Here is an 11,304-nt window from a genome sequence, read left to right on the forward strand (position 1 = left end):
AGAGGAAGCATGGAAAGGTTACAGCTGGAGTGAGACGCTTACAGGGGAGGACGAAAACCCGATTCTATCCCTAAACAAGGAAACACTGAAAATTCTAAGAGAAAAACACCCAAAGGCAAGACCAGCAAATCCGGAAACTAAATTCAATGGTGACTATCTTCCACCCCATAAAGTAATCTTTGAGCGCATCACGAGAGAAAAGATCTGAAGCCATACTCTGTACACCCAGGGAGGGGCAGAACCATCAGGCTTAGATGTGTCTGGATGGAAATCTCTCCACAGCACCAACCAGTTTGGGACAGCAGCAGGGGGACTGCAGGGTGCCGTTGCCAGTTTGGCGAGAAAAATGGCTACTGAGAACTGTCAGCCCCTTGAGGCATACGCAGCGTCCAGAATCATCCCACTAGACAAGTAGCATTATTAGTCGATGCATCCATTGCCTTAAACAACATAAAAATAGAGGCCACCTTACACAACATTAAAATCAAAAGCCCAGTCTTGGCCAAATTTGTGAACAAATACTCAGAACCAGCAAAGCTATTCGTCACAAACAGTTGGAAAGAAAAGACGAAAATTAAGATCATCCAATCATCGACAGGTACTATTGAGGGAGACCAGTGGCCATGGCAATGTACGCTCTTGGACTTATGCACCTGCAACACAGGATAGAGCATGAAAACACCAAGGTTACACAGGTAGCATATGCAGATGATCTCACGGGAGCACGGAAAGTAGCGGATGTAAGAAAGCGGTGGGATCTGGTGCATACAAATGGTCCGCACTTGTGATATATCTTGAATGCAAAGGAGTCTGTCCCCATAGTGAAGCCAGATAGTAAAGTGAAGGTAACTAAATAGATGGATATACATCTAGTTGGTTCTGAATCCACTAAAAATAATATATCAAAGACAAAGTTAACGAATGGGTGGCGGAAGTTAGGTTACTAGCCAACTTTGCAAAGACTGAACGGCAGGCGGCACATGTCGCATTCATATTTGGTGTTAAACCCAAATGGAATTATATCCTGAGGACAGTACCGAACATCATCGAGTTATTAAGTCCTCTTGAAGAAACTATCAGAAGTAAGCTAATTCCGGTCATCACCAACGGATGAATACCAAACGAACAGGAAAGAAGACTAATTGAACTTTCACCGAGAATGGAAGGGTTAGGCACCACAATCTCGCTAAAAATTACAGACATAGAACACCAAACTCCCTGAAACTCACGTTTTCCCTGACAAACATCGTATCATAAGATCAACGGAAGGAGACTAACGTGAATGAAGTTAAAGAAATAAGAAGAAAAATATCAAACGGCAGGGAAGCAAGGCAGGAGGAAGATATTTGTGCCTTATTAGGTCAGCTATCGAATCATATGAAAAGAAAGATACCAATGGCACAGGAAGATGGGGCGTCCAATTGGCTGACAGCATTACCAATCAGGGCAAAGGGATCCAACTTAACTCTTACTTACTCTCTTACTCCGCTGGATCTTGAACCTGATGTAGATTCTGATCCGCCAACAGTAAGCCTCTCCATGTCCTTCGGTCCTGTGCTGTTTCCATCCAGGTTGCTTTATTTATTCCTCTTCTGTCAATCTCCACATCCACACCATCCATCCGTCTCATTCGAGGTTTCCCTCTGGGTCTTCTTCCAGGCATTCTACCAATTATATCTCGTTTTGGAATTCTATGGTCCTCCATACGCGCCACATGCCCAGCCCATCTCAATTTTGTTCTACTTATAACATCTGTTATTTTCTCTTGTTTAGTTATTTCTCTCACTTCATTATCCCTCTCCTCCTATTCTCATTTTCATCAAAAACTGGTCCAGTAATTCGCCTCAATATTGTATTCTCAAACACCAGTAGTCTTTGCTCAATTTGTTTTGTTAAGCTCCATGTCTCACTGGCATATAAAACTATAGGTCGTAGGATTGTACTGTAGATTCTTAATTTTGTATTTCTTGGCATACAATTATTCTTTAATATTGGTACAAGGCTAAAATAACATCTGTTTGCTGAAACAATTCTTATATTTATTTCTGTCTTCATCTCGTTTTTATTTGTTACTGTTGCACCTGGATATTTGAAACTCTCTACCTTCTCTATCCTCTTGTCTTCGAAAAACATATCCTCTACGTTCCTCTCCTCTCTGCTCATGCACATTAGTTTGATTTTATCGAAATTTATTTGCAGCCCAACTCTCTCTGCTGTCTCTCTTAGTGGAGTGATTAGATCTTTCAAATCATCTCTACTCTCGGCAATTAGGTCCACATCATCAGCGTATGTTAGACTATTGACCTTAATGTTGTCCATTTTAAATCCACCCTATCTATCTATCATTGTCCTAGTTATTTTCTCCATCACCAAGTTAAACAGCAAACAAGATAACACACATCCTTGCCTCAAGCCATTCTCGATTTCAAAACATTCCGAATATCTTCCATCAACCCTTACCACTGATTTTGTGTTTGTAAGACAGACTTTTATTAAACGTATTATCTTGTCCGATATTTCAAAATCTTTTAGTATGCCCTTATACTCTGTATATACTGTCGTACGCTTGCTTGAAATCAATAAATAAATGGTATTGTATCGTATTAAACTCCTATGCTTTCTCCACTCATAAATCCACACTGATAATAATCTCCTATTGCACACTCTGCGTATACCTTCAATCTGGTATATAGTACTCTAGCAAGGATCTTATATCCAGTCTGTAACAGTGTGATGCCCCTGTAATTGATACATTCGTTTTTATTTCCTTTTTATGTATTGGTATTATCAATCCTTCATTACTTGATGATAGTATTCTTTCCTTTCTCCATATGAGCTGTATCAATTCAGTCAATTTTCTTTCTAAAACTTCTCCACCTAATTTTAAGAGTTCTACTGGGATATTATCTCTTCCTGGGGCTTTATTACTATTTAAACCTCTGATGCATTTTCTTATTTCCTCCAGCGATGGCTCCTCCAGGTAATCCTCAACCTAAACAAAAGAGAATTCACGGATACTATTACCTTGAGATATGGATGGACATTGAATAAGTTGCGTAACAGATGTTCCTGTGGCACACATTTTTTTTCCAAACAATGCAATGATATACAAGCAGGGTGGATTCATCTGAATGACACATGACGAGATAAGGGATCTCACTGCCAAAATGCTTCTGGAGGTATGCAAGGATGTGACCATAAAACCAACATTACTCCCACTAGGAGGAGAGAACTTCAGGCACCGCTCGTCCAACACATCAAGAGAAACACGAGTGGATATCAGCGCAAGAGGTTTCTGAACACGGGGAAAACTGGCCTTATTTGACATGCGAATATATGATCAAATGGCCCCCTGTTACAATAACCTAACTATTAAGGCGTCCCCATTCCCTGAACGAAAATGAGAAAATCAAGATGTATGATGAGTGTATACAAAATGTGGACCAGGGATCATTCACTCCGATAACATTTACGACTTCAGAGGGGATGAGTCCAAAGGCAGAGGCATTCTACGCTCGTCTGGCAGAGATGATGACAGAAAATAAGCAACAACCAAAAAGCAGCATTGTATCGTGGATGAGATGTATACTGTCATTCTCACTCATAAGATCAGCCTCCCTATGTCTGAGAGGTTCCAGGTTCCTATCGCCTAAATCAGCACATATACAAAACCTCGATTTTGAGCAGACTGTAGTTAAAATAGGATAAACGAACTTTTATATTAGGCTTCATTAAAGTGAAATAATGCAAAATATAAACGGGTAGTCGACCTCAGTCTGTGGCAGACAGACCCTGACTGCTTTCGCCACACAGTACCACGAGGATAAGGTCGTATGAAAAAGTAGTAGTAATAGTGGCGGTAGTAGTGGTAGTAGTACTAGTAACAGTTGTAGTCGGGGGATCATAGCAAGGGCCCTACAGAAAGGCATAGCGACGCTGGAGAGAAAGATAGCCATCACCTTTGGGTGTATGTAGCAATTGTAGCATGTAGATTCATGTCATTGGATAAGAAGCCTAGCTGTTGTCCATTTGGAATAGTAGGAAAAGCTATCGTGGAAATGACAAGGAAGATGTTAGGCAATAGGTAATTTTCACGTATTATTTTTTCTTATATATTTTTTAAAGATCTAGACTGCAATGTAGTTGTGCTGTCTGATGTGCCCAATACATTTTACAATATCAGAAAAGCTACCCTAGATAGCTATAGGATCAAGTCCCAAATTACGGCAAAGTACCTTGTATTCGTATGCCTTTTAGGTTAGAGGCTATTATTAGCTAACAGTAGAATCAAATTCCAAATCACGGCAGAATACTTCGTGCCTTGTACCGTACACCTGTTAAACAAACAATCTTTTAATTGGAGTCCTTTTCGTCAGTCTTTTTCATCCTTGTCTGATTCTGAGGCTGATTCTGTTTATACATATATATATATATATATATATATATATATATATATATATATATATATATATATATATATATATATATATATATATATATATATCATCGGCATGGCTGTCGTTGAATGGTTTGAAACTGACAATTACTATCTCCCACATATATTTGGTTTCCCAAAGGCTAGAAATTTGTCAAGACAAATACAAGCAGATCTGTAGTCAGTTGAGCTGCTGCATCTTTATAAAGCAGATCAGCCTCCTGTTCTATTTGATATGAGTACGTGAATAGAAAAAAAGCACGGCTCGTCATCACCTACAGCTCTAGAAAGAATGGGATGGAGATGGAGACAATTTATCCATCGAAAAGTACCACATAGAGAGATCATGTGGCTATGGTATCATTTGTAAACATACAGTCTGGGCAGACTCTCTCACTGGGGTAGAAAGATTAACAGAAGTAAGGACATTGCAGAATGTGATAGTAGACCATTCTTACCTCTTACACGACGCGAAGGTAGGTTCCATCTGTCACATATCCTCCCTTCAAAAGTGTCTCCATACCAATATATTCAACCACCACTTCTAGTCCACGAGCATCAAAGTGACACCCCTTCTGTCAACTGACTTTTAAATATTGCCCTTGCATTATTTACTTGATCTTCCTGGTTGTCTTTCTTGCTGGTTACTATTCTATATATTTGGAACTTGCTTTCCTTTATTTGCTGAACGCATCCATTCTACCTCAGCTGTACTCCTTTACACAATCCAACATTGACCTCACACCTAGATCTTTACAAAATGGCTCGACAAAGAAACTGAAAAAAGTATTGCTACAAAGAGACAGGCTTATAAGAAATATAAGTGCTCGGGTGCATCTAATGACTATGAAAGTTATGTATCAATACAGAGAGATTTAAAAAAGACAATAAGAAAAAGAAAACGACAATACGAAATGAACATCGCTGATAAATCCAAAGAGAATCACAAAGAATTCTATAGTTACATTAGAGATAAAAAGGTTGTTAGGAATCACATTGGTCCACTATTATCTGCTGACGGTCAACTTGAATATTCAAATGAAGGAATGTGTAATATCTTAAACAATTATTTTAGCTCGGTATTCGTAAACGAAACACCTCAAAGTGAATTCCAAACTGAAACCTGTGAAAAGTCTGGGGTAAACTTACTCACTACGGTAAATATAACAAAAGAAAAAATTAAAAGGTGTATAGACAAACTCAAAGTTAATAAAACACCAGGGCCTGACGGTTGGCATCCAAGAATCTTAAAGGAAATGAAAAATGAGATTGTTGTTCCATTAGAAATTATTTTCAAGAAATCCATCATATCCGGAGATGTCCCAAGAGAATGGAAGCTAGCTAACGTTACTCCCATATTCAAAAAAGGTGACAAAAAGAAACCAAATAACTATAGGCCTATAAGTTTGACTTCGATCGTAGGAAAAATAATGGAAACTATCATCAGAGATGATATCAAATATCATTTAGAAAGTAACCGTTTGATAAATGATAGCCAGCATGGTTTCAGACGGAAACGTTCTTGCGTGACTAACTTACTCGAATTCTACAACACAGTTATCTCGAATTATGACAAAAGAAACAATATAGATTTAATATATCTAGACTTTGCAAAAGCTTTTGATACCGTCCCACACGAAAGACTACTTACTAAATTAGCTTTGCATGGAATAAGTGGTAGCCTATTAGGTTGGACTAGTAATTGGTTGAAAGGTCGAAAACAGAGAGTTGTTTTAAATGGAAAAAACTTCTGGATGGAAAAATGTTGCAAGTGGAGTTCCTCAGGGTTCCGTTCTTGGGCCACTTCTATTCATAGTATATATAAATGATATAGACCATGGACTAAAATCTACTGTTTCCAAATTTGCTGATGATACAAAACTGTGCGGAGTGGCAAATGATCACTCAAACCAATTAGATATTCAAGAAGATTTAGATCAATTACAGCAATGGTCTGAAAAGTGGCTAATGAAATTTAACACAAGTAAATGCAAGGTAATGCACATAGGTAAAAATAACAGTAAGTACGATTACAAGTTATTTGGAAATTCGTTAACAAAAGTGGATAGTGAAAAAGATCTCGGCGTAATTATCAGTAACGACCTCAAATCATCCAAGCAGTGTATTTCAGCCTCTGAGAAAGCAAATAAGATTCTGGGATTGATTGCGCGATCTTTTGATTTCAAAAGTCCATCACTCATTAACAAGCTATTAATCGTTAGTTCGTCCACATTTGGAATATGCTGTTTCCGTATGGTCACCGAATCTCATTAAAGACATTGACAGACTGGAAAAAGTACAACGGCGAGCCACAAAACTGATTCCAAATATCAAAAATAAATCATACGAAAATCGACTTAAGCAAATGAATCTGTTTTCCCTAAAAATACGTAGACTCAGAGGTGACTTGATACAGGTCTTTAAGATTTTAAAGGGAATTGACAACATCAAAAGTGACAAAATTTTCACATTGAATGAGAATCAGACAAGAAACAATGGTCTCAAACTGTCCGGAAATAGATTCAATTTGGAAGTAGGTAGAAACAACTTTGCCAACCGTGTAGTTAATGAATGGAATAAACTTCCTGCACAGGTAGTGCAATGTAGTTCAGTTCGAAGCTTTAAGAATCATTTAGATAAATACCTAAGTAAGATGCTGTAATGATTATAATTTATGTTATATTATTTGTTTTTGTTTTGTTATGATTTGTCTGTCTGATTTTCATTTATTATTAGTTATATGTCAATTTATAATCATTTACTATTTACCTTTTTGTTTGTTATTCAACTATAACTATGCATTTATTTATGTATTTTATTTGTTATTTTTACATTATTATAGTTTTAATTTATTATTAATATGATTTTTTTTTTTTTTGCATCCGACCTAGCTATGAATCAAAAGGTCTCCTGTCGGCATGCTCCGCCTTTGTAATATATATATATACATACATATATAAATATATATATGTATATATGTATATATATATATATGATTATATATATATATATATATACATATATATACATATACATATATATATATATATATACAAAGAAATCACAAAACACACGTGATAAACTATTTTTGAAAAAATTGGTATCCAGATAGTATTCAAAAATAATAATAACATTAAGAGTCTGTTAATTAAGAATTCTCCAAGAAGTAAAGAAGAATGTATTTATAATATACCATGTAAAAACTGTGATTTTATTTATATAGGCCAAACAGGCAAAGGCTTAGAAAAAAGAATAGGCCAACATAAATATAGTATTAGAACGGGGCAAGTGTCCAGTGGATTATTTGTCCATCAAATGGATTATGGTCATAATATTGACTGGGGAAATTCTAAATTAATTACTTCTTGTAATAATATTATAGAAAGAAATATTATTGAATCTTGTTTTATAAAAAGAAATTTTGGAAATAACATGAACTTGAGTTTGGGTTTGTTTAAATTGGACAATTTTATTATTGACAAAATTGTGTGTGATAAAATGTAACATGGGACCTCTCCGAGTATCCTTGTCTTCTTATGTATTTATTGTTTCTTTCTGTATTGCTTTTTTGTACCTTTGAAAATGTCTAAATAGACGAAAATGTTCGGTATCTGTTTTTTTCAATTTCCCGGTGGTTTCTGCAAAAATATATGTATATATACATATATGTATATATATATATATATATATATATATATATATGTGTATATATATATGTATATATATATGTACATATATATATATATATATATATATATATATATTCATTTCTTGTCTGATTCTATCTCAACGTCTTTATTACTGCTGTCTGTACACCACTTTTCATGACGACCGAAGAAGCTCAACTCTCACTTCCGTAATTCAGTACTGGGTTTAATATGCATGGTAACTTTAATATGGAGTGGAATGGGTCTATTTCTAATGAGATAAGAAAGGGAACTTGTATTGTTATTATTTATATGTGATCATCGATTTCCTCCTACAATGGATTACAAAGAAAGCCTATGGCGACAGGAGACCATTTAGTTCATAACCATGTCGGAAAAAAGTATATAATGACTGATGATAATGAAACCGAGAAATGTTATATGATAATAGATAAACAGATAAATAATAAGAAATAATGAATGAACATATAGATAATAATCATTTATAAGAAAAATAAGTAAATAAGATCAAATAGAATAAATGGCAGGCATTACAGCATATTGCTTAGGTGTTTATATAAATGAATATTAAACCTTAGAACTGTACTGTATTGCTCTGCTTTTGTGGCAAATTAATTCTGTTCATTAGTGTACGGCTGGCGAAGTTGGTTCTATCCACTTCTAAATTAAATCTACTTCCTGACAGTTTGAGACTTACTGTCATTTGTACAAGCACCGTTAGGCCTTGTCATGATGGACACACACACCTGAATTTCAATGAGGAGCTTCAATGTTTACAGTATAGATATGTTATCGTTCAACTTTATAGACCTTTAGCCGTATTATCTCACCATATGCTTGACAAAACATTCAAATGATGTTTTGGTAGTGAGCCTCTTCTGACAATCACGGGCCCTATTACGTGACTGAAATGCAAATTGTCTCAACGTAAAATTTCCGCGAGTGCTAAGAGTGTAAATTTGAAATTTACCATCAGTTAACGGAAATATTTAATAAGTCGGTAGACATTGGTTTTATGCCTATTTCTTGAGGAAGATAACATTTGTTTCTGTTTTCAATAAGGGCGACAAATCGTTTCTGCACAATGACAGGCCAACCTCATTGACGTCATTTACAGGTAAAATGATTAAACCAATAATAGCTAATAGAATCAGAGATCTCACCGAGAGACATAATTTGATTCATGACTCTCAGCATGGCTTTACGAAGAGTAATTCATGTGTAACTAATTTTCTATATTTTTACACTAATGTCTACAAGGCGTCAGATAACAATGATAGTTAAGATGTTATTTAACTTGAGTTTGGCAAAGCGTTCGACTAGGTACCCCACAAGAGACTACTAAATAAAGCCAAACCCATAGCATAAGAGAAAAAGTGTTTGGATGGATTAAAGCATGGATCAGTGACAGAAAATAGCGGGTCACCATAAACGGTGAAAAATTCAAATGGGGGGGGGGGTGTTATTAGTAGAGTTCCCCAGGGTTCGGTTTTGGGTCCCTTATTGTGATGTTAGTAAGTTTACGGACGATATCAAAATAGAAAGTCAAATTATGTTAGAAGACGCCGATATACTGCAGGAAGACCTTAATAAACTGTTCATATGGTCGGTGAAATGTCAAATGGACTTCAACATCTCAAAGTGCAGTGTGCTAAACGTAGGTTTACATAACCCAGAAAGATATATCTTAGATAACACCTTACTAGAGAAAACTGGTTGCAAGAGAGACTTGAGAGCTCTACTGAGTCCTGAACTTAAATCCACCTTCCTCTACTTCTCATCCTCATTCCTCTGCTAGTACTCCACCTCCTCTTTTGCCTTTCTTTCCTCTTCTTCTTTACCTCCAGCAACTTTGTATTTTGCCAATGACAGTTTGATCTTTTGCCAGGTAATCCAAAAGAAGATCTCCCTCTGCATCCGGAACGACTCGATAGCTCAGCTGGTAGAGTTCCTGGTCGTCACCACGGTGGTCTGGGTTCGAATCCTGCCCAGGGCTGAAATAATTTCAGTATCACTAAGCTGCGAGTCATTACTCCAACTCTTGTGGGCGGAGAGTTGGGTGTGTGTGTGCGTATAAGGTCACATCATTACCCATAGATCGGTCATACGAGCTCTGAGCTCTCTTCCGGGAGGGAAATAGCTGTCGATCACGAGTTCAACAAGTGATCCAAGACCATGGTGAATCCCTTCCTTTAAACACATACACTTACACACACACGCACACGCGTTCCACAGAGATTTATAAACATATAGTAATGCATTTCTTTCTAGTCCATAGATAACTCCTTGTAGCCGAAACTTTATAAAAAAAGAAAAAAAAAAAATGGAAGATTTTGGACAGCTTATCTTTGATCACACTCCCTAAGCAAGACCTATAGAAAATAAAATGAAACATTAGGAATAAAATCTATCTATCTATCTATCTATCTATCTATCTATCTATCTATCTATCTATCTATCTATCTATCTATCTATCTATCTATCTATCTATCTATCTATCTATCTATCTATGTACATACAAAGGCCTTCTTCGTTTTTATTAGAGAGATAGCCAGGCAAAGCATGCACCCTCTCCCGCACATTCCACAACCCAATGTTTCTCTTCTCATTTTATGTCAGCCTTGTCTCCTGCCCACTACTCAGATAAGAAGAAATACCGCAAGGCAAAGTACACCTACAGTAGGGCTACTTCATTTACACGGCGACCCTCTCTCCTTGTCCCTTCATGCGGAACATAGCCCCATCCATTCATCTCATATTTGATTGTTCCGTCAAGTTTACTCTATCCACCTCCACTTTCCATAATCATCTTGCTGGTCGTTCTTTACGTATTCCTAACATGTGCCTATACCATCCTAATAATCTTTCATCAGCCCTATCCGTTAGCTCCTTTTCTATCCCCTCTCTCCTCCTCACCTTATTTGACATCCTATTCATCTTTGTAACTCCCAACTTACTTCTCAGCTACTTCATCTCAAACACATTCAAGGTTATCCTTTGCCTCTTAACCTCCAAGTCTCCACCCCATACAGTGGTGTAGGTAGTCACCACTAGTTCATACAAACTTCTCATTGCATTTATTTCTAGATATCTATTCCTCATGAGACCTGCTAACTGCACCCTACAGTTTACTTTCATTCCCACTCCTCCATTTCCTGTTACATATGACCCTAAATACTTCCTCTAGCCTCTCTTCTCTAA

Source organism: Oratosquilla oratoria, chromosome 25 (assembly GCF_046742065.1).
Source record: "Oratosquilla oratoria isolate Oo_2021 chromosome 25, ASM4674206v1, whole genome shotgun sequence".
Classification (NCBI taxonomy): domain Eukaryota; kingdom Metazoa; phylum Arthropoda; class Malacostraca; order Stomatopoda; family Squillidae; genus Oratosquilla; species Oratosquilla oratoria.